Source organism: Cricetulus griseus, chromosome 3 (genome assembly GCF_003668045.3).
Source record: "Cricetulus griseus strain 17A/GY chromosome 3, alternate assembly CriGri-PICRH-1.0, whole genome shotgun sequence".
Lineage (NCBI taxonomy): Eukaryota > Metazoa > Chordata > Mammalia > Rodentia > Cricetidae > Cricetulus > Cricetulus griseus.
The window spans coordinates 86,236,288-86,261,438 of NC_048596.1; the positions used below are offsets into that span (position 1 = coordinate 86,236,288).

At 36.8% G+C, this 25,151-nt stretch overlaps 1 protein-coding gene and 1 pseudogene across 1 annotated transcript in view; one reads left to right on the forward strand and one right to left on the reverse strand.

Annotated features, from left to right (window-relative positions):
• Positions 1–25,151, reverse strand: part of Pde3b (phosphodiesterase 3B) — a 136,793-nt gene that overhangs the window by 96,614 nt on the left and 15,028 nt on the right. The window lies entirely within an intron of this gene.
• On the forward strand, positions 20,737–21,353 carry LOC100773039 (annotated as a pseudogene).

Sequence of the window (25,151 nt, forward strand, 5' to 3'; positions counted from 1 at the left end):
CAGGATAGACGTTTATTGCTTTTGGCCAAAGGTCACTGGGAAAATAAGCACAATGTAATCTTTGAAATGTTAAAAAAAATAAATAAAAGTCAGTATATCCAAGTTAACCTCAGAAAGAAGCCATCGTATTAATATTATTACTATCATTTTATTTGAAATGCTTTAAACATTTAAGTTTGAATTTGATCAGTAGCAATATTATGATATTCCATTTGTTCACATCAGTCAATAAAGTCATTGTTGTTAGTGGTCTAAGATATATGGTAGAGAAAATATGTCCAGTTAACATCTGGTCCAATTTATCTGAAGCTACGACAGAAAAGGCAGGAAATGTTCTCTAACCCAGGAACTCCTAAAAGGACAAACTAACTAATTAAACTAACTAACAAAGTAACTGACTGGGAGCAAAAATGAGGTTGTTGGTAAACCAAGCATGGTCTAGAGATATCCTGGTATAAAATGTGTGTGGGAAAACACATATTTAAATATTTACATTAAGTGTTTTTAGTTATTTTATAGAACTTTGGTACATATATCAATATGTAACAAAGTGAGGGAGGAGCAAAAATATGAACAAAGGAGTCAAGACCATGATGGGGAAACCCACAGAAACAGCTGACCGAGCTAGTGAGAGGTCACTGACTCAGGTCTGACAAATGGGGAACCTGCATAAAACGGAACTAGACTCCCTTAATATAGGTGACAATGGTGCAGCTGGGACAATATATGAAGCCACTGGCAGTGGGTCCAAGATCTAACACTAATGCACAAATTGACTTAGTGGAGCCCATTCTATACGGAGAAATACCTTGCTCAGCCTAGACACTGGGGTGTGGGGGTAGAGAGGTGCCTTGGTTCTGCCTCAAGGAGATGGATGGGCCAGATTTAGTAGACTTCCTAGGGGAGGCCTTACCCTCTCTGAGGAGCAGATGGGAGGTGGGGAAGGAAAGGTAGGAGGAGAGAAAGGAAGGGGAACTGGAATTGGAATGTAAAAAATAAATTAATAAAAAAAAACTCCCCCCAAAAAAAGAAACAAAAAGGACCCAAAAGCAACTCCATAAAGCAAGAACATACATGGAACTTGAATATTAAATATTTGTGTATTTCATTTTACATGGTTGCAAACCTTTGCCATTTCAAAGTTCCACAAGTGTAAATAATGCTTACACTGCAAGGCTTCTATGAGAATGAAATAAAATAATGTATGTAAACTCCCTACAAATGACTTGACTAGAACATAAAAGGTACTACAAAACACTACCTCCTCTTTATTTTCTCTAACTCTCTAGGTCTTCTGCACACCCTCTGACATAATTTATAATGTCATTACAAAAAACAGACCCTTTAAAATTGTTGCAGTAGAAATTCTTTCATTAAGTTATTATTTTCAGAAAAAGCATAAAAATATGTGTGTCCTATCATTATTAGAAAATAACTTCACTGCTTGGGTGGTGATGACATACGCCTTTAATCCCAGCACTCGGGAGGAAGATCCCTGTGAGTTCTAGGCCAGCATAGTCTATAAAGCTACACAGAAAAGCCCTGTCTCGAAAAGCCAAAAAGGAAAAAAGAGAGAAGGAAGGAAGGAAGGAAGGAAGGAAGGAAGGAAGGAAGGAAGGAAGGAAGGAAGGAAGGAAGGAAGGAAAAAAGGAGAAAAGAAGGAAGAATAACTTCATAATACAATCATCCACAGGCACTTTGGTTAATTATCTGAAATGAAGAAGTTTTAAGTTTGGGACTTAAAAATTTTAATTCTGACATTAAAATAACATAAAAACTTAAATCTATGAACTCTATTTTCAACTTAAGCATATTACTAACAAAAACTTTAAATACAAATAATTCTTACTAATATGCAAATTACAATTTTCTATTACATAAATGTAAGAAACCTGTAGAGCTCCCATAAAAACAGCATCAGCACTCCTCTGCAATGCCTGAGAGCATGTTCTTTAACACTTTCAGAATAGAATGTCAGAAAACCAAGAGTGAATTCAAGAAGGATAAACTAATACGCCAACTCTGTCATTCTAGAAACGGAAAACCATGTAAGTAAAACAAGAAACAAATGCTGCTCATTGTTGCAAACACAAATACATTTAAAACTCAAGTTCACAGCTATTAAAGTAAATAACAACATAAAGAAGATGAAGCAGATTAGAGAACAAGTCTACCTGATAAGTAAATTTACTCTCATTTATCTAATTAAATGCCCCATCTAGTTCTAGAATCTGAAAATTTCAAAAACAGTTACAAACAATCCAATACTAAATATACACTTTTATAATAGATATAAAAGCACAGAACTATCTGCTGAAATGATACATCAGGGAGATATATACTTAACGTAATTATAAGATGAGACATTTGCCTTGTAAATGCAGAGCCCAGTAAGCAAGGTGGCTGTAAAGGAGGCTACTTCCTCAGGTCCATAGCTTCTCTGTTGGGGTTAATAACCATACTTACCTTTCATGTGACTTTCAATGGTAAAATTTTAAAAAACCAGGATCAACAAGAAAAGCCAGTTGGTAAAAATGTCATACAAGCCTGATGACCTGAGTTCAGTCCTCTGAACTCACATTAAAGGGCAGGTGCAGTAATGCCAGCACTCAAATAATGAGAAGAGAGGTGAAAACTGCAGAAGCCACCTGGAAGCTCCTGGGCCATCTAGTCTGGAGTACACTGCATGACAGAAAAAATGAAAGATGTTGCTTCAAAACAAGGTGAGAGGAGAAAAATGTGCAAGTTGTCTTCTGACTTCTACATATGCACTGCAAGTGTGTGTGTATCTGTGTGTGTGTGTGTGTGTGTGTGTGTGTGTGTGTGTGTGTGTGTGTGTGTATCTGTGTGTGTGTGTCTGTGTGTGATGTGTGTGTACCACACACAAAGCAAAAGAAAAATTTTAAACATGTCTTCAAATAGCTCTACATGCATAGTAAAAGTCATTATATGTTTCCTAATTACAATTATCACTATTATTGGCCCTTGAAATTTTCTCTGACCGCTATACAACATAATAAAATCAGCAAGAAAGGTAGAAGCTTCAATAGAGAGTTATCATTCAAAGAAACAGGAACCATTTGTTGAGGACGCTAACAAAATGGAAGTTGGGACTTTAGTACACAGAAAGTTTGAAAAAAAAACTAATCTTTCATCTTGAAAAAAGGCATTCAGAATCAATCTTTGAGTTAACTTATGAAATAAGACTTCAATTTAAGAGAACATAGCAAGGACAAATCCATTCTAAGTTCACTAGTACTCTAGAGAATACAAAAACCCTCTCTAGAATCCATTTCCTCCTCCATCAGAAATCACTCAATTCTTTTTGTCACTCCCCTTACCAGCTAAATTTCTCAGAAGAATCCTCTCTTCCTCCTCCCCCCAGTCACTGTTCTGTCTGCTTTGATCTGATTTCTATCCCAGCCACTCTGCTGAGGTAACTTCTTAAAGGACAGAAACCATCTTTACCTTGCCAAATCCAATAGCAATTACAAACCACATCTGTATCAATCAGCTTTTCAGCTTTTCAGCTTTTCAACATTGTCCAACCCAGTTGTAGCCTCAAAACCTTTTCCGCTTCAATTTCAGTGATCTCTCTCCTAGCTTTCCCTCCTCTTCCTTGGGTTTACAGTGGAGTGGTGGCCCAAGACTTAAATCTGAGTCCCCTTTTGTGCTCTGTATACACTCTCCCTTGGCAAGTTCATCTTTTCATATGATTTTAGGTTCCATCTCTATGCTATTGAATATCAGATTTACATTTCAAGACTGAAAGCTCTTCTGTGTCCAAACATATATTCATACAGCAAATACTTATTAAGCATTAATTATGGTACTGGGCTTTATTCCAGGCTACTAGAATGCAGAAATAAATAAGATTAAAGAAATCTTTCCATCCAAGAGGGGAGAGAAAAATAATAAATGCACAGTAAAAAATATAATTTTTAAAAAGACAGGTTCAGAAAATATAAAATTATAGGCAAGTATAGAAAAAGGCTTGTAAACTGATGGAAACAGATACAAAGACCCACAGTCAAACATTGGGCCAACCCTAGAGCACCCAGCTGAACAGAGAGAGGAAGGATTTAGGAGCCAGAGGCATCAAAGACATCATGAACTGACCAGTTCAGCTACCACCCAGGCCTATAGCTGGGCCTTGGGTTTGCCCACCCTATCATCTACCCATCTAGGACCTGATGGAGTTCATAAAAGGACTGATCCTGTAAACAGGGGTGACCACAGGCTATCCCAGAAAAGTTCCAGTGAAGATCCAGTGATGATGGTGTGCCAGAAAAGAGGCTTTGAACCAGACCAGTGATTCATTGCAATGAATATTTGCTAGTAAAGCTGATAAGAAAAAGGGAATACTATATTACACACCAAGGCCCCCAATGCCACCAGGATGAATAAAGGGGTGTTGGAAAGGTGGTAAAGAAAGAGAAGCAAAGGTTTGTTTTTTTTGTTTGTTTGTTTTGTTTGGTTTTTTTTTTTTGGTGTTTTTGCTTGCTTGCTTGCTTGCTTGCTTGCTTTGTTTGCTTTCTTTTGTGGGGAAGGAGCTGCAGGAGTGAAGTGAAGATATGGGGGTACTGGGAGGTGAACAGAATTGGGGTGTATGATGTGATGCTCCCAAAGAATAAAGAAGCTAAATTTTAAAAGAGAGAGAGATAGAGGGAGGGAGAGGTAGAGAGGGAGAGAGGGAGAGGGAGAGCCCACAGAACACAGAATCAACTAACCTGGGTTCATAAGGGCTCATAGAGACTGAACTAACAACCAGGGAACCTACATGGGACTGATCTAGGCCCTCTGTATATATGTGACAGTTGTGTAGCTTGGTCTTCTTGTGGGGCTCCTAACAGTGGGATCAGGGTCTGTCTCTGACTCCCTTACTGGCTTTTGGGACCATATTCCTCATACTGGATCACCTTGCCCAGCTTAATATAAGGGGAGGAGCTTAGTCTTACTGCAACTTGATATGCCATGTTTTGTTGATATCCATGGTAGGCCTGAGCTTTTCTGAATAGAAACAGGAGGAATGGATGGGGAATGAGGGGAAACTGTGGTTGGGATGTAAAATAAATAAGTTTAAAATAGACAATTAAGAGGGAGGAAGGCTTGTATACAAAGGGAGCTCAAGGAAAACCTCTCACATAAGGTCACATTTGAACAGATTTCTATTTAAGGAAGAATCAAGTGATGTGACAATATGAAGAGCATTCCAAGCGAAGAAACAGCAAACATAGCTGGCCTGAAACCAGAAATAATACTGCTACTGGATGGAACAGCATAGAGTGCTGATCAGTGAATGAAAGAGCACTCCAACGTGATATCATGAAAGTGGCCAGAGCTTTGTAAGAGCACTGTAGGTTTTTACAGATTTTACAGAAAACTGAAGGCATTGATCAAAGAAGTGAAATGGTAAGTTTTAATTTTTAAAAGATTACTCTGGCTGCCATGTGTTACCAGATTACAAGAAGATGATATCAATAGTAAAGAGAAGAGGTTGTTCCAATTGTCTAGGTAAGGGGAAATGTTGGCATGAACTAAAGAAATAATCAGAGTAATCGGATTGGTACATAAGTTAAAGGTAGAGTAGACAGGTTGGTGCTATGTTTTGTAGTACTCACAGCAGAGAACACTTGAACAATATTGGCACAACTGCATAAGGGTACCCAGTCACTCTCTGACTGGACTGAGGGTATCTCCATAGAAGAGAATCCAATAAAACCATGAACCCAATTTAAAAAACATGGCTAGAAAGTTCATGGCCCTCAGAGAGAACTTAATGCTGATTTTGGCTAAATTAACATAGCATCAAATTGCTTTCTAAATATTTGTTTATACTCACAAACAAATTTTATTCCCAGCTATAATCAGAGAAGTCCCTCTTTCTAGTAAACAGTGCTGCATTCAGAGATCCATGGCTACCCAAGATGCTGAGAATAAGTGACAGAGCCTGCTAAGTCCTAAACGAGAAATTTATGCTATCCCTCTACAGCTAAGGAAACACTGAGGGGTCAAGAAAGTCATAACCAGAGGATAAAGGAAAAAGCTGCAAAATCCTATCTCCTGGGCAAGGCATAACATCATGAACTCTTAACCAACTGAGATTGTGTGCACTGGCTCTGCATAAGAAGTTAGATATGAGTGAGGAAGGGACTCTAAGGGATCTACTCCTCGCTGCTGAACTTATTGTCTGATTCTGAGAGAAGGGGAGTCATTGCCACCAGTTGTCTACCACTGATGAGCCCACCAGGCTGCATCAAATAGTTCCTAACTTATCCAAATGACATCTCTAGTTAAACTCAGTGAATCAAAAAAACAAAAGACATAAATATGGGGAAAGATTTATAGGGAGAAGAGTGGATGGTAGAGCCAGGAAAGTTAAGAGAATGGAGGAGAAATGTAAGAATGCATTACTAGTCACTTAGATCATCAGACATCTCAAAAGTAGTATGGCTAAAAGGAAGTCCTTGGTTTTCCTAAAAGGCCTCATTTTAATTCTCTCCTTCCCCCTCTAACTACCACACAACTCTCTTAAACACTTCCTTTTAGCACTTATCCCCATCTTAATAATTAGCTATTTACATATTGTCCACTACAGTGTAGGTTTATGTGTGGAACTTGAGTTTTCTGGAAAAGCTATACCTGTGCTGAAGTTCTGTACACTGATTAACTGACCAGAAATTCACGACTGGAGAGAAACAGAATGCTGTAGATCAAGAGGCAAAATTATCTCAGACTATCTTTAACTCCTTAACTCCCATTTACTACCAACCTCTGTATCTGATGTAATACTTTGTGAATATTAAACAGGTAATGTTTTTGGCAAATGTTGAGCTTCCACCATCTGAAAAGCTAAGAATGCTGTTGTATCTAACACCTACAGAAGAAATTTCCAGATCCTCTATAACTTGCCTAGCTGATGTCCCTACCAATATATTTGGTAAATGCATTGATTTATGACTTCCCTTTGTTCTGTGATTATAAAAGTTTGTGTAACCTCTTCCAACATATATCTTAAACGTCAGGGCAACTGAAATCCAAGTTCCTGGGACACAGCTGCCCACATGTGGCTCAAAGTAGACTACCTTTTACTCCCCTTGAACCAACAACTATTTTGTTTTGACAAAATGATGTGAGAATAGTGAAGAATTTTCCTGTCTCCTTTGTAGGCAACAGTCTCTTTAGCCTGACCAGTTAGCACACAAGTTCTCTAACTTCAAAAGCCTTTTTTCTAAACCCCTGTCATAAAACATTCTTATCCCTTACTCCAATTACTATCTAATTGCATATTTTTGAACTTTATTTTATCAACAACCTAGAGTTTAGATTCAACATATTACACTTCAACTTGGTTGCTTTAAAGGCATCTCAAGTTCAGCCAAGTGATATCAAGTGAGTGACCTTTACTACCAGACCTGTTCTCCTCCTGATATTCTGTCTTCTTTAAGTCATCATATATCCAGATACACAAGCCAAAATTATTTTCCTCATCCTTGACAGCATCTTCTCTTTTATCCCTCTCTTTGGTATTCAATCTCTCTCACCACCACTACCACTACCACCAGCACTAGCCAAATTTGTGGAAATTCTGGTATTTTCCTCATATTTCCACCCAAAAGGCTATATATACAATTATAGAAACATCCTGAAATCTGACTAAATTATGCTGCCTAGAACTGTTTTCATTATGTACTACTCCTGCTGCCTGAAATGCTTTTCTTTGCCCTCTTAACTAGAGAAATCCTGCTTATACAATAGTCCGGACTCTGGTTTAAATTCTACCTAATCAATTATACTTTTCTAGTCACTTTATACTACTGTTTCTCATAAGAAAAAAAAAAACAGAATGTGTGTGTGTGTGTGTGTGTGTGTGTGTGTGTGTGTGTGTGTGTGTGTGTTAGTTAAAAAAAAAAAAAACAGGTGTGGTGAACAATTTTATAATATAATCTCATAATCCAAACCCTCATTAAGTTGAAGTGTAAATTGAAAGCCAGCCTGGACTAAATGAGTTCAAAACTAGAGTGAACTAAATCCTGATGAGACCCTTTCTCGGAATAACAAAATTTAAACAGGGTTTCACTGTGTAACTCAGTCTGGCCTTGCACTCAATGTGTGGCAGAGACTGGCCTCTAACTCCATATCCTCTGGCTCGCCAACTCTTGATTTCTGGGATTTCCCAAAAAGATTGTGCTCTTTCAGGGAATTTCTAAATATGAAAAATCATGTTTCATATTGATTCTCTGGAAATTATTCAAGTTAACACATTTCCATATAAACTATGGTATCTAATCCAAAAATATTGTAGGGAGACACTGTAACCACGCCCCCTAAGGGCTGGCTACAGGTGTGCCTGACCATGCCTGTCAGGGTGTGGTCAAGGTGATTTCAGGGTGATGTGTAAAGGTTTAAAGGGATAGGGAACACACATGGTAGCTCTCTTTTCCCTGCTGTTTTGGCTTGTTCTACTTGCCTGCCAGTTGGCTACCTAATAAATATATATCCTCACCATCACAGGCTATATATTAGTTATTAACCATAATAATTTCTAGATATGAGAAATCATGTTTCATACTGATTCTCTGGAAATTATTCAAGTAACACATTTCCATATAAACTATGGTATCTAATCCAAAAGTACAACTGATTTACCTATATGGAAGAAAGGTATAACTAACACTAGAGACATGATGCATTTTTAAAAAGGCACAAAGATGAAAATAATACAGATTAAAATGGGCTAAAATTGAAACATCTAACAGCTGTTTCAACATCTAACAAAACATCCCTCACTGTGCTAAAGACTTCAAATGTTTTAACTATATAACAATCATAATGTAAATATTATTTTTGTCTTCAAATTACAAGTGAATAAATAAAGGTTAAGTGACTAGCCCAATTTCACCAGGTAAAAAGGTTTCACTCAGGCAGTCTGGTTCCAAACAATAAGGACCGTAAACAATGTGTAGCATGGTTTGTTTTGTTTTACTGGTACCAGTTGCATAGCTTAAAGAAATTAGAAAGAACTGGCTCCTTGAGACCTGCCCAGGCCTCCCCTGCTCTAGCACCTAAGTGCTACAGTGCTAGGCAATAGATGAGATGTATCTAGGATAATATACATGAAGTAATTAGCATGGAATGTGGCCAAAAGCACTCAATATGAGCCATAACAATCATCATCATGTAAGTTATTTTTAACAAACCAACCAGAAATATAAACATTGAACAAGCCAGAAAATTTCCATGGTAGAAAAATGACATGAATCTTAAAAATATACTTTCAAAGAAAATTAAAGAGTATATGAAAATTTTGAGTCCATATTATACATATAAGCATTTAAAAATATTATTTTGATGGTTAGTTAAAATAAATAAATAAAGGCTGGTTTGAAATCTTAATATTCATATATTTAGCATGTTTAATTTTATATTCTACATTTCAGGAATTATATAAATAGTAATAATAACTTCTAAAACATTTCTAAACCATTACTCTGAAAAATTTAATTATTGACATTACCATAGTAAATAGATCTAGGCATTCTACCATTAAAACTAAAATGGCAAATACTATTTTTGCAGGCTCAATGCAGAAGTTCACAGCAGAATAATGTTTCTGCTGGCTACAGTTAGGAAATGATCATATTTTTTATATTTACATGTATATGGGTATGGGTTCATGTGCTATGGCACATGTATGCAGGTCAGAGGAAGACTTGTAGGAGTTGTTTCTCTCTTCTGCCACATGGATTCTGGGTATCAAAAGGCCCTGGAGCTTGGTGGTAAGCACCTATTCACTGAGCCATCTTGCTGGCCTAAAAACAGTCATGTTTTTAAAAGAATCAGCAAAATGACTAGTTAAGGTAATAATGGATTATGGTCTCAGAAAGAAAAGCTATATAGAGTTAACTAAAAAAAATCACATAACACCTGAGACATTTTCAAAATTGACAAAACAAGATGGAGAGACAAAGTATAACCATAATAGAATTCATCAACAGATGTTGCCCTTCAACTGATAGTACAAGTAAACAAAACGCTCTGAACCATACAATTGCATATACAATATTAAAACCAACAGTGAAGACCTCAAATTGTCTTCCAATTGCATATTACTATAACCATAAGTTAGCCAAATGATTGCACATAAAGAATTTCCAAATTATTCAGAGCATATTTTGTGACTTCAACAGCATTAACCTATAGATAACAGAAATACAACTTAAAATCTCTCTGATATTTGAAAAATGAACAACAACCTTACTAATCAACAAAAGAAGGAATAAGAATTCAAAAAATTATGTTGACCTGAATGAGAACAAAGGCAAAACCTATTAAAACTGGAGGGATAAAATTATTGTGCTTTTGTGGCAGATAAAGAAGCCACCTATAATGTTTGTTGAGAAATTTTGCTACCCTATTCCTGATATATACCAACTTCAACAGGTTGACACCTCAGTTTGTGACTTTCTATAAATGTGATAGAACTAGGGCTGGAGAGATAGCTCAGCAGTAAAAAAGCACTGGTGCTCTTCCAGAGGATTCAAGTTCGATTCTATGCACCCCCATTGTTGTTCACATCCATCAGTAACTCTAGTTCTAGGGGATCTAATGCCCTTTTTTGGTCTCTGAGAGCTCCAAGCATTCACATAATACACAAATATACATGCAGACAAAACATCCATATACATCAAATAATGAAAATAATAATTAAAACATTTTGATATAACCATGAATGTTATGTCATAATGACAGGATTCCCAGACAAATATGATATCCTGTTCCTGTATCCACCACCCTCTGACAACATATACCCTTGTGAGCTCTGTTGATAAAAACCTACCAAAACAGCCTTTTGGAACAGAGTTCATCAATGCTCTCTGGAAGCCATTCCACCAGATGGTGAAAAAATATGCCCCTTATCATAAAAAGCACAAGTTAGTTTTGCTACCTGTTACACCATGGTAATATCACTTTCAAAAAAAAAAAAAAGCTGCTATTATACCACACCATGAAGTTTGTAGAATGGGATTCCACTAATTTCCAGATTGCCATCAATTACTAGACTCCCAGTGTAGTAACTGGTGAAGATCAGACCAACATACAACAACTATGTGCATGCTGGAGAAAACACAGCCATTTCTGAGGTCTGAACTCTCATCTGGACCATAAGCATACTCTAGTTTATGCCAGGGTGACTGATATACAGGTAAGAGAAGAAGAGCTTCTGAGGTACATGGTAATCAATAGGTATACTTTTCTAATCTACTTAAATGCCAAGCTCACCACATTTAATATGTAGGTGAAAAATATGCAAATGGATACTCCACTGACTAGAAGAAAATCCATCCTCAGCCCTTCAAGAAAACGACTACTCATGATTCAAATACACACAAATGTCATCTTATCACAGTGTCCTTCAGAACATACTAAAAGGGTCATTCCAGGAAGAAGAGAGACCTTTCCTACAGATACCCTATAGTAAAGATCACACACATGCACAAAGTAAAAAAGAATACATTGAATATATTTTAAAATACAGCCTTGATCCTGTTCACATAATGTAAGACACAAACATACATTATGCTACTTAGGCAAGAACGTAACACTATTCAATCCAGTAATACCTTTCCTAAAATCAAATTTGTTAAAGTAAAATTTCTACCTATTTAAAATGTGTAGTTTGATGAGTTATGTGTATGTAGTATTTGAGATTGAACCCAGGTCCTCATCTATGGCAGAGAAGCACTCAATGAGCTTTATCCACAGTCCTTTTTCTAATTTTCATTTTGAGGCAGGGTCTCATTATATTTCCCAAGATAGTATTCAACTTGTAATCATCTGCCTCTGCTTACTGAGTAACTAGGATAACAGGGTTTGATCACCAGGCTTAGATAGTTTGATAATATTTGACAAATGTTATTGTTGTGTAACCACTACCACAAATAAAGTATGTTTCCATTACCAACAAAACCTCTGCAGTTTATTCTACCTACCAATAGCCTCAAGCAACAATTTGCTTCTTGGTACTATACGTCTCAATTTCCTGTAATCTTACATAAAAGGCATTAGACAACATTGTGTGTGGCTTACGGCTTTTTGTGGATGCTTTTAGATACACCCATGCTGTCAATATCTGTAATTAAAGTCCTTTTGCCAGGAGGGATATTACACAATTTACTTATCTGCTCATCTACATGCCTCATTTCCTGAAAGAATTAATTTCTTTTGAATTACACTGGCATTTTCACACACACAAACATACACACACACATGCATGTGCATGAAAAATTAACCATGTATTGCTATATCACTCATTATTTTTAAGGAAATCTCAAAGTAATATAAGTGAAACCATATAGTTTCATTGTTTATATCCACTAAAATTATAAAATGAAAATTTTTATTTCCTTGAGAGGAAGACAAAGAGTACTGGAATTGTGTTAGGATTTCACTGAAGCTAACGATCAATGTTGATCTTAATCTCTGCTTGCAATTTAGAATTATCTAGGCACAGTAAAGAAAATTGAGACCTGCCTCCCACTCCAAACTAATTACAACAATGCATTTTCATTAATAACAATGATTCAGAAATGCTAGTATAGCCACTTAAAATGAAGTTAATTCCATCTATTAAAATTAAGGATACCTGAAGTTTTAAGTATGTTTTGTTGTAACTATTGGTAATATCTATCTGGGAGCTAGAACACCTATTATAAAAATTAATTTCTACTTAAACCTATGATAAGTAAACTTCTGGTTCAGTATCAAAGAACTTGGTAATTATGCTAAACTTAAAAAAAAAAGAGCAGTAGTGGCACACACCTTTAATCCCAGCATTTGGAAGGCAGAAATGAAGCCAGCCTGGTCTACAGAGTGAGTTCCTGGACAGCAAGGACTGTTACACAGAGAAACCCTGTTTCAAAAAACAAAAACAAACAATAGGGAGGATCTATAAACTTCAAAAAATAAAAAACAAAAAATGTGAGGAAGAAAAGTTAAGGAGAGAGGGGACAGCCTAAAATTCTATTCCCAGCTAAACTAACATTCAAAAATGAAAATTAAAAAATTTTCAGGACCAGTCATGTGGCTTCAAGGGATAGTGCTGGCCATGCAAGTCTGATGACCTAAGTTTGATCCTCACAATCTATGTAAAGACAGAACAGGAGAACCAACCTCACAAGCCTATCCTCATATGCATACATATGCACACACCACGTGTGAAAACACATGCCCAAATAATTATTTTTAAATGTTTTAAATTTTTTAAAAAAATCATCAGACATATGCCTAGCTGAAAGGATTATTTTTTAATTTATCTTATGAAGCATCAAACCAGAGAGAAGAAATGACACACAAAACCCAAGCAGGCACAAAGGTGTTAAATCAAGTATTCTCAATTCTGGTAGCAGAGGAAAAGTAACACTAGCATTACTCTAACATAAAAATGAATGAGGGTAGACATTTTAAAATGCGAACATAATAAGCAAGGTGTTGTATACAAATAGGTATGAAATATTTTCCAACTAAACAGCAAAATGAAAAGAGACAATATAGCCTTGATGTCAAAGAGTGGTGGCAGTTCACTAAAGTTTAATCAAATAAAACACTCTCAGTCTTTTTTCAGCCATCTTGGGATTTATACTAAGTCATCTACAAATTGTACATATGCTTTTCTTTATGTTTGGAACACTATCCATTAAGTTGTGAGTAGTGGTAATTTTCAAATCAGACCAACTGAAACCACAATGTCTCTGGTAAAGGAAAAACTAATAAGTTAATTTACTCCATGGAACCCTACAAGGATTCAGAACTTAGCAATACTAATTAGGTGTTGGAACACGACTTCACCCTAGAATTTGAACAATTTTGTTTTAAATAAAAGACTCTGTCCTCTACCACACCTAGTCAAGGAACTGCTTTCCTTAGATTAACAAAGGATTTTAATTTTGATCTCTGAAAAAAAAAATGAACTAGAGAACTAGCAATGTATCTCAGTGGTAGAGTGCTAACCTATCAGGTACAAGGTCCAGAGTTCAATCCCCAGTAGGGATGGACCACAAGAGGTGAGGGAGAACTAAAGAGTCTCAATATTAATGTCACTAAGTATTAAATAGCAACCGGAGGTACAGTAACAGAATGGCCAAGTCCTTTTGGCAGGCCAGAAGTGTCAGAGTTATATCCAGGAGCAACCCTTAACCATCAAGAGGCAGACACTCGTTTCCTATAGCTCAGTGACACTATGCTGAGGCATTTTCTAAACCAGTCTCATATGCCTACTCACTCCTGCACTTAGTCTAGTGTGACTAAGAAACTCAATTTCTCATTTTAGTCAATTTAATTTTAATTTGTAGAATCACATGAAACTACTGATGAGTAGACAGTACAGCTCTATATAGAACTGAGCCCCTCATGCCCAAAGCAATAACCTATTCAAAATATATACTCTATATTGTCTTTCCTCCCTTCTCAGACTCACAAATCTACTCAGGTTATAACTCATTGGATTACCTCCCATATGATTAATTGGGAGTAATTAATCAAGGAGACTAACTTAGAGTCTTGACCTTAAGAATCTGATGAGTTTCCAATAAAAAGGCAAAGATCAAATGACAAAAGAAGTTAAGAACACGAAAAATGTCAATCAACTATTGAGAATCTCACAAAAACAAAAACTGATGCTGCAGCCAGGGGAGATGGCTCAGTGGGTAAAATGCTTGGACCCTGGATTTGGTCTCTAGGGCCACAAAAAAAGTTGGTGTCTGGAGATACTGCATTCAAGAAAGAAATGCATTATATTAAAAATGAGAACAGCTTAGACTACAACTCAGTGGTAGAACACTTGCTTAGCTTACATGAAGCTCTAGATCCAATCCTAAGCACCGAAAAAATTAGAAATTAAAACAAGAGTAACAAAAATTTTCTAATTTAGTAGGAAGATAGGAATAAAGAAGAGATAACTAGAAAAATGATACAAAAATCTAAGAGATGGACTAACACAGGAAGACTTTTTAAATTAATAATTAATCTAGGAATTACAATGTCCAACCCACAAATTAAAATATAGGAGTCTCCTTAATAAAAAAAAAAGAGCCAGCAAATACCAGCATAAAGATTATTTTAAAAAATCACATTATCAAGGTGCTATAACAAAATTTGTGACTATCAAAGGTAAAGGAAATCTTAAACACTTCCAAAGAGAAGTCAGAATGGTTCTTGAATTTCTAATAATAATCTTGGTTGACTAGAGAAAAACTGGACAATTCATTTCATAAGAAACAATATTTCATAAACAAAAATATAAATGCAGAAAATGGATTTAAATTTTTGATATAATTATAATAACTGAAAAGAGGCACAACCTTCCAAAAGTCTAGCAAGGTAGTCTACTGTCCCTTCCTTGCAAGCACTTTCATTAAGCCCCCAGATTTATTCTTAGTCCAACAACCTAGTCTGTTCACTCCTGGCTGCACTGCCCACAACTTCTGGGCCTCCGCCAGGATCCTCCCTCCCATGCTGCAGCCAACCTCTCATTCCACATCCTTCACCAAGGCCTAGCACAATGAATCTACTTTATCCTCCCATCTATGGCCCTCCTCAGCCCCCAGATTATCTCCAGACTCCAAGATAAGACCTGGATATACTTTCTTCACACCAGCACAGATCCCTGTATCCAACTGACTTCATTCCACCTAAACTATACATATCCACCTTTAGGCCCAACCTCAGTGCCACATCTTGTGTTCTGTCCCAAGCTGTTCTGTCCATTATCAGACAAGGTTAACAAAAGAAATCCACAAAGGATTAATTAACAAAAGAATTGCCTAGATCTCATCACAAAAATACAAACAATATAAAAGATCAAGACAGTATCTCCCCCACAAATTATTTAGTCCCATAGAAATATTAACCAATGAGAATTACCTAGATGAATCCCAAGACACAGAATTTTAAAAGAATGAAAGTTGAAGAAAAATTCAAAAAGTTTAAAGAAGGCACAAAGAGTTCACTGAACTTAAAGAAAATGGAAGAATAAAAGAGTAGTTTAGTCTCAAACTTTGTTCCCTGGAGAAGAGGAAAGGGTCACCATCCCCTGAGCAAATTGAGAGCATGGGAAGAGAGGGGAGGGAGCTACAATAATGAGAAGAGAAGAAAAGGAAAGATGCAGAGGTCATAAGGGAGCAGAAAGGTTGAGTCATGTGTAGATTAGTAGGGTTTTTAGTGGGGGGGGGTGGTAGGGGAGGAAGGGAGGGAGAAGGGAACTGGGATTGTCATGTAATTCAATCTTGTTTGTAATTCCAATAAAAAAAAAAAATACACATGGCCCCACAACCCAGTAAATGAGCTCCCTCTCTCACTAATTAGTAAAATATATCTAGGCGAAAAGGCAGAGAAGCTTTATCAAATAAGCAGTAATTTGCTATAATAATAAACAATTCCATGGTGGAAAAAAAAAGTTTAGTCTCAATTATTGTAAGGGGATTAGATAAGTCAAGAAATGGGTAAAGATCCTGTACTACTTTAAACTAAGTATGTTTGGGAAAAAAACAACATAATAAATAGGAAAAATAATTAGGAATGGGTTTCTGTGGAGCAGGATCAAATAGTAAGAACAAGGAAGAGGATTGTTAGTTTTCATCTTATATCTTTTAACTTTTAAGTGCGTATATATACTAGCATGAAAAAAAACTATAAAAATTAAACATCAATTTTACATTTAAATTTTTGAAAATATTTTTATTATAAAATATTCATAATATTTTATAAATATTTATAAAACAGGTATTTATTACTCATCTTATGCAATAAAAAGTGCTGGGCAGGCGTTGGTGGCCCACGACTTTAATCCCAACACTTGGGAGGCAGAGGCAGGAGGATGTCTGTGAGTTCGAGGCCAGCCTGGTCTCCAGAGCAAGTGCCAGGATAGGCTCCAAAGCTACACAGAGAAACCCTGTCTCAAAAAACCAAAAAAAAAAAAAAAGTGCTAAAAGGAAATACAGTTAAACCTGCTCATTCACACCCATAGTGGGGGCTACAGGATGAGTAAATCCACTTGGCTTGCCACTGAAATATACAAAAGAAAATCTGCGGGAAGATTAAATCTCGTATGTGAAGAAAATCAAGCGCTATATGTTTTGTATAACAAATATTAATAAGAATTAATCATTACTTCAGCATAAATAGTGAACTGAATGGTCACAGAATAAGATTTGGGACTGTTAACTAGATAATGAAACTGATTTTAACTGAGGAACCCTAAAGTACAAAAAACAGTCAGTACAAGTCTAAATTCTCCTATGAGTAACACACAAGTAGGAGCTGACAACTGACCAGTGTACATTTAACCACTTTTAGTTTCAGTTTCATCTCAATTTTCTTCCAACTTGACCTTTTACCCTCTCTGTTAGGTTCCCACAAAATAACTAAGCCAAGATAAAATACAGAAAAGGAAAGCAATGACATCCAGACATGCACAAGAGTAAAATGTATTTAATGTTAGGAGACACTGCTTGCAAACAGTTTCCCATACTTACTGCCTGGATGTCAGAAGTGAGAACAAGAAGAAAAACTTCAATTGGATATATATATATATATATATATATATATATATATATATATATATTTCTATTATATATGTAATTTCTATTATATATATAATTAGAAAGTGAAGAGATAATTTCCTTAAATATGGAGGAATTTTCCACAGAACTGTTGAAAGCATGGTATGTTTTTAAGCAAAGAATTACAGATACCAGCTCCTAAGTAACTTAAAATTCAAATCTTTCTTTCTCATACATTTCTGACACCTGATGGTAGCCTCTCATTCTCTCTGTTTCACAGCACTTACAAAAAAATCAATCAACTTTTTATATCTTGTAATTTTAAAATAATTTCTTGAGCAAATGTTTCCAATCCCAATGTACAGATCCTTTGAAACTAAACTTGTCATTCAGTTAATACTACCATTACCTAACATTTAACAAAAAAATCAAATCCTTCTCATACTAATCAACCCTGCTAAACATCCACATCCACATAGTAGCTTATTAGACCTACAGAAGAGTGACAGAGTAATGATCTTTACTACAAGAATTACAAGGAGGGAAAAAGTCCTAAAGTGCCACTGCAAGGTGACCCCACATAATGCCTAATCCTTGAAACAAAGAGCATGACAATTACTGGAGATACACAAAATTAACAACAATTTAAGAATTTTTTAAAATATAAACGTTTCTTTTTAAGTATTTAATATGACATTTGTCAAGGGAAGTTACCCTACTGATAGAGCAATCTCAAAAGCTCTAGAAAACAAATTATCTCCTTCTCTAGCTCAAACTCTATGATTTTAGTATAGAACTTTTTCAATTCAAAAGCATCATCACTTTGCTAACATCACTCTAATTGGTTTCCCTAAATAACACTTTATGCTTTAAAAATAAGGAGCTATTGCAAAGGGAGACAGACTTTCTAGTAAAGTTAACTTGATATGAGACAAACAGTGAGGCTTTCATATGAAACAAATAAGACCATATCACTGGCACAGTATAAATTGTAGTGACTGAGCAGCATCGAGGCCTGGTGGCAAGTTATACAGGAGCCAAACATTTCTAATACAATCTAAAGAAAAACCTTCAAGTAACTACAGAATAACTCATTAGTAATCAATTGTCTGAAAACTAGAGTTTTCAAGGAACAGCTTTTCAAATGTTTTATGTGCCTTAACTAAGGAAAAGATGCTTCCATAAGAAGCACAGATGCAATTTGTTTTAATAAGAAAGATGCCCCGGTGATTGACTACACCTGGCTTCATTTTCCATTGTAGGAAGCCTCTTCCCTTATCCAGGGGTCTGTCAGTGTAAGATGAGCTGATTCCTCTATCCTATTATATAACAGAAAGAGTCAAGTTTGGAAATGTCCTAACCTCTACAAAAACAAATAGGTGTGGCCAAAACTATGTAGATTTTGGATTTCAGGGGTGGGGGTGAGGGAATCCCAATAAATTTCAAGTAACTATTTGTTTCTTGCAGAAAAATAAAACCCATTTGTTCAATCTTGGAAAGGGTGCACTTTTATTCAACAGAGCTAGCAGAATCACAAAGCTCAGCAAAGCCACAAACAACCAAGAAACATTCCTCAAGAGGACTCCTCTTAGCTTGGCTCAAAGTTTCCAGAGACATCTACTAAGTATTCAAAAGACGTGCTCAAACATCCTTAGCCTTCAGGGAAATGCAAATCAAAACAACTCTGAGATACCATCTTGCTCCTGTCAGAATGACTAAAATCAAAAAACACCAATGACAGTTTACGCTGGAGAGGATGTGGAGAAAGGGGAACACTCCTCCACTGCTGGTGGGAGTGCAAAATCATACAGACACTTTGGAAATCAGTATGGCGGTTCCTCGGGAAAATCCTGTCTACTACAAGATCAGCAATTCCACTCTTAGGCATACACCCAAAAGATGCACATTCATACAACAAGGACATATGTTCAACCATGTTCATAGCAGCATTATTGTAATAACCAGAACCTGGAAGCAACCTAGATGCCCCTCAACTGAAGGATGGATGGAGTAAATGTGGTACATTTACACAATGGAGTACTACTTAGAGGGAAAAAAAAAACAATGGAATCTTGAAATTCACAGGAAAATGGATGGAACTAGAAGAAACCATCCTGAGTGAGGTAACCCAGTCACAAAAAGACAAACATGGCATGTACTCAGTCATATATGGATTTTAGACATAGGGCAAAGGATTACCAGCCTACAATCCACACTGCCAGAGAAGCTAGGAAGTAAGGAGGATCCTAAGACATACATGGTCCCCCGGAGAAGGAGAAAGGGACAAGATCTCCTGAGTAAATTGGGAGCATTAAGGGGGAGTTAGGAGAAAGAGAAGGGGAGAAGAGGAGGGGAGAAAAGGAGGGGAGAAGAGGACATGAGAGAGCAGGAACATCGAGTCAGGAGAAGAATAGAGGAGTGCAAGAAAAGAGACACCTTAATAGAGGGAGCCATTATAGGTTTAAAAAGAAATCTGGCACTAGGGAAATGTCCAGAGATCTACAAGGTTGACCCCAACTAACAATCTAAGCAATAGTGGAAAGGCTACCTTAAATGTCCTTCTCCGATAATAAGATTGATGACTACCTTATATGCCATCATAGAGCCTTCATCCAGTAGCTGATGGAAGCACTTTGAAGCAGACACCCAGATCTAAACACTGATCTGAACTCCTGGAATCCTGTTGCAAAGAGGGAGGAGTGATGAGCAAAGGAATCAAGACCAGACTGGAGAAACACACAGGGACAGCTGACCTGAACAAGGGGGAGTTCATGGACCCCAGACTGATAGACGGGAAACCAGCATAGGACTATTCTAGACCCCCTGAACATGGATGTCAGTTTGGAGGTCTGGTTAATCTATAGGGCCTCTGTTGTGGATGAGTATTTATCCCTAGTATATGAATGGACTTTGGGAGCCCACTCCACATAGAGAGGTACTCTCTCAGCCTAGACACAAGGAGAGGGTCTAGGCCCTGCTTCAAATGGCATGACAGACTTTGAACATTCCCCTAAGGAGCCCAAAGGGGATGAGACAGGGGATTGGTGGGGGGGGGGGGTGTGGGGGAGGGGAGGGAGAGGGAACTGGGATTGACATGTAAAACAAGCTTGTTTCAGAGAAAGCCAGAGCCGGTTTGCAGGATTTGCAGTGGCGATTGGAATCCTATTAGAGTGCAATCATGTATATTATGTCCTATAACGGAGGGGCAGTCATGGCCCTGAAGGGAAAAAACTGTGTGGCCATCACTGTGGACAGGCGTTTTGGGATCCAGGCCCAGATGGTAACCACGGACTTCCAGAAGATCTTTCCCATTGGTGACAGACTCTACATAGGCCTGGCAGTGCTGGCTACCTATGTCCAGACAGTTGCCCAACGCCTCAAGTTCCTGCTGAACCTGTATGAGCTGAAGGAAGGTCGGCAGATCAAGCCTTACACCCTCATGAGCATGGTGGCCAACCTCCTATAGGAGAAACAGTTTGGTCCCTACTATACAGAGCCTAACATTGCTGGGTTGGACTCAAAGATGTTTAAGCCCTTCATATGCTCTCTAGACCTCATCAGCTGCCCCATGGTAACTGATGACTTTGTAGTCAGTGGTACCTACTCTGAACAAATGTATGGGATGTGCGAGTCTCTCTGGGAGCCCAACATGAATCCGAACACCAACTTGAAACCATTTCCCAAGCCATGATGAATGCTGTGGACCGGGATGCTGTATCTGGCATGGGCATCATTGCCCACATCATTGAAAAGGACAAGACCACCACCAGGACACTGAAGGCCCAGATGGACTAACCCTGTACTCTGGTCCCAGTTTCCTTTTGTTGTTTTTCTTTTTAATAAAATTGCTTTTCTTTCAAAAAAAAAAACAAAACAAGCTTGTTTCTAATTTTTAAAATTTTAAAAAGAAAAGTTAAGAAAAAAAAGAACAATAACAGATTATGAAACATGGATTCCGGGTGTTGTTTTGCCAGTGAAGAGCTGAAGATATGAAATCATACTGCTATAGTCTAATATCACTAATTCTCCTTTGAAGTGACACAAAAATAAACAATTAAAATTTTAAAAAAAGAAAACTTCTAATATTCCTTAAGGCCCACACAACATAGACACCTAGCCAGTCAGTTTCTTCCACCTGAACTATATAACACTAGCTTTGACGTAAAGCAGAACTAGGATTTGGTTTGGTTTGATTTTGAGACAGTCTCCCTATGTAAGCCAAGGAGGCATCAAATCTCATATCCTCCTATCTCAGTGTCTCTAGTGCTAACATTATAGGCCTGTGCCTAGTGGTTCTCAATTTCTCTAAGCTTCCATTTCTCTAAAATGTAAAGAAGAAAACTATGGTCTATTTTGATAACAATCGCATCAATGTTAAAATGGAAGAAATGATAAAAATAAAAGTAGCAGAAATCAAAGCAACCGATAGTGGGGAATGAGGACACTTCTTAAATCACTGTATGAGACCAGCATGATCAAAATACCAGTACCTGACTTGAACACAAAAAAATTACAGACCAGGATCTATTATGAGCATGGATGAAAAATTTTTAAATCAGAATAAACATGTAAGAAACAGCAATATGTAAAAAACATAACCAACTAGAATTTATTCCAGAAACAAACATTTGATTCAACATTCAAAAATGAAGTAACTTGTCGCATTAACAAAATAGAGGAAAGAAGTTCTAGGATCATAAGATCATCTCTGTCAATATAGAAAAAGCACTGGAATATTTAACACTCACACTTACAGTATTAAAAAAAAAAAAAAAAAAAAAAAAAAAAAAAAAAAAACTCTCAGTACCCTAATATGGGAAGAAAAAAAAAACTTCCCTTATCTTATCAAAGGTATCTAGTGCCAACAATAGTAACATAAACCACCTACAGCTAACACCAATCTCAGTGGTAAAACAAAGAATATTTTTCCCTGTTTAAGGTGAAGAAAGGGTTATTCAATAACATCGCTTCTATTCAACCTTAAACTGTAGGTTCTAACAAAGAAAACAGGTGATAAAGTTATGAGAGAGTACAAAGATGGGGTACAAATAAGACACACTAGTAACAGACAACATGAATACACAAAAATACCAAAGGAATCTACAAATAAAAAGCCATTAAGAATAAATTCATTTAGTAAAGTTTTTGATACAAGTTGATGACCCAACTACTGTATTTCTATGTACAAACTAGTGAGATATGCAATTTATGAAACATTTATTATGTAATAACAAAAAAAGCAAATGCCAACAAATAAAACAGTAAAATGGTAAGTAAAAGAAAAACACAAAGCTATAAACATGCTGTGGCATTTACAGAGACAAGGGGCAGGTACATGATTAACTGCAATTTACCATGGTCATACCAGTTGGCTAACCCAATGATTACAGTGAGAGCACCAGTTGCTTCACATCCACTTTTGAGCAAAGTGTTTATGTGTTCCGTATGGTGTGTGGTTGTATCTCCCTATTTCTTTAATGTGTATGTCTTTGATGTTAGTGATGCTTGAGTACATTTTTCCGTAAGGTCACTAGCCCTTTGAATATTCCTCTTGAAATATTTGCTCATTTAAATTGCTCTGTGTGTCTTGCATGTATTAATGTTAGGTCGTTGCACTCCTTATGTATCCTTTGTATAAAGCCTTTGTTGGACTGTCTTTTACTGGTCTGTGCCTTATCTTCACTCTGGTAGTGTAAGTCCTTCAACTTTTTTCTTTAAAATTAAGATAAAAAAATTATAAGCATTCAATCTGTATTCATCAGAGAAATGCAAGTTAAAACTACTCTCAGTGTGTGTCCATCTTGCCCCAGAGATATGGCAATCATCAAGAAAACAAACGTAAGAATCCTTATTTATTCTTGGTAAGCATATAAGCTATTGTAGCAACAAGAAATTGATAACTGCCTGCCAAACAAGCATGAAGACTTGAGTTTAAATCCTCAGCACCCACAAAAAATAAACAAACAAAAAGTACTAGTGTAGTATGCCACAATCTCAGAACTGACAAAGGAAACAGAAGGATCCCTGGAGTGTGCTCCCCAGCCAACCTGGCAGAATAGGTGAGCTCCAGATTTAGTGACTCTATAACAAATATGAGGTGGAGCATATTGACAGGAGCCTACACAAGTCAGACTCTTCTATCAATCAGGTATGGGTCTTATTGCTATTGATTTAATGGCAACTGACAGTTTCCAGGAGATGAGAGGCATGGTATTCTACTGTATACTAACTAATGAGCATATTAGGCTCTACCAGATAGTTCCAAACCCAGGGTCACACATACCTAGGTTAAACTCTGTGGACCACAAAACAAAATTTAGAAAAAATGTGAAGCCAGGCAGTGGTGGTGTATGCCTTTAACCCCAGCACTCAGGAGGCTGAGGCAAGTAGATTTATTTGAGTTTAAGACAGCCTGGTTCGAGGGCAGGCTCCAAAGCTACACAGAGAAACCCTAACTGGAAAAAAGAAAGGGTGGGGTGGGGGACAGAGAGAGGGGGGAGGGAGGAAAGAAGGGAGGGGGTAGGAGGGAGGGAAGGAGGAAGGAAGGAAGGAAGGAAGGAAGGAAGGAAGGAAGGAAGGAAGGAAGGAAGGAAGAATGAATATGGGGAAAAGATTTTTAAGAAAAAAGTGGAGGATAACAGGGTGGGAGGAAACAAGAGAAGGCAGCGGTACACTAACTGTATGTGCACTATATTATATAAATGTGTAAAATTGTCAAAGAAGAAAATTTGTTAATAAAAATAAGCAAATACATAAAATGGAGAAGTAACTGAAAAAGACACACAACACTGGTCTCTGGCCTCCAGACTCTCAGGTGTACTGAGACAGAGGAATACATAAATACACAAATTCAAAGAAGAATTATTATGTATATATACACATAATACAATCATGACACCATGATGACTAAATCAGTCACTGAATCCCACTGCTCAGTGCTATGCCTATCTTGTCTCCCCCTACATCTTGATCCCATTCTTTTGCCTCCCTGTTCTGGCTAATATTTCTATTTTATTTTAACCTACTTGGCTTTTATTTTTATTTTTTTCCTGCTGTGCTACTTTTGTTTTCTTTACATCTATGGTAAAGAAGTCCATCTAACTATCTTTGAAACATACACACACCAAAACTTCACCAGACTCCTTTGTTCTCTAAAACCATTCTTGTTCCCAAATTTATGCTCACTATTGAAGGTCATCAGCAACTCCTAGTCACCAAATCCCGCTCCCTTCCCTAGCTACCTCAGTTACTATTAAAACAAAACTATATCTTCTGTCTGTTCAATGTTTCCTCCTAATTTCTTCAATTACATCTTTACAGGATTTACAGGGTTTTTTTCCCCTCATATGTGAGGTTTGGCATTCAATTTCCAGCACCAAAACAAACAAATAATATCTCCCCATACCCAAAATATAGTGTATTGGAATTTGCCATCTTATTGCTTAGGCTGTTATATCATTTCAAATTTGAATAGTTAAAATTAAGTACCTGTTTCATAAAACACTAAAGTCTATTAACTACATTACTTTAAAGCTACATTAAAACTAAGTTTCCAAATTTTTGAAACTATTTGAACAGTTTAAAAATATACAC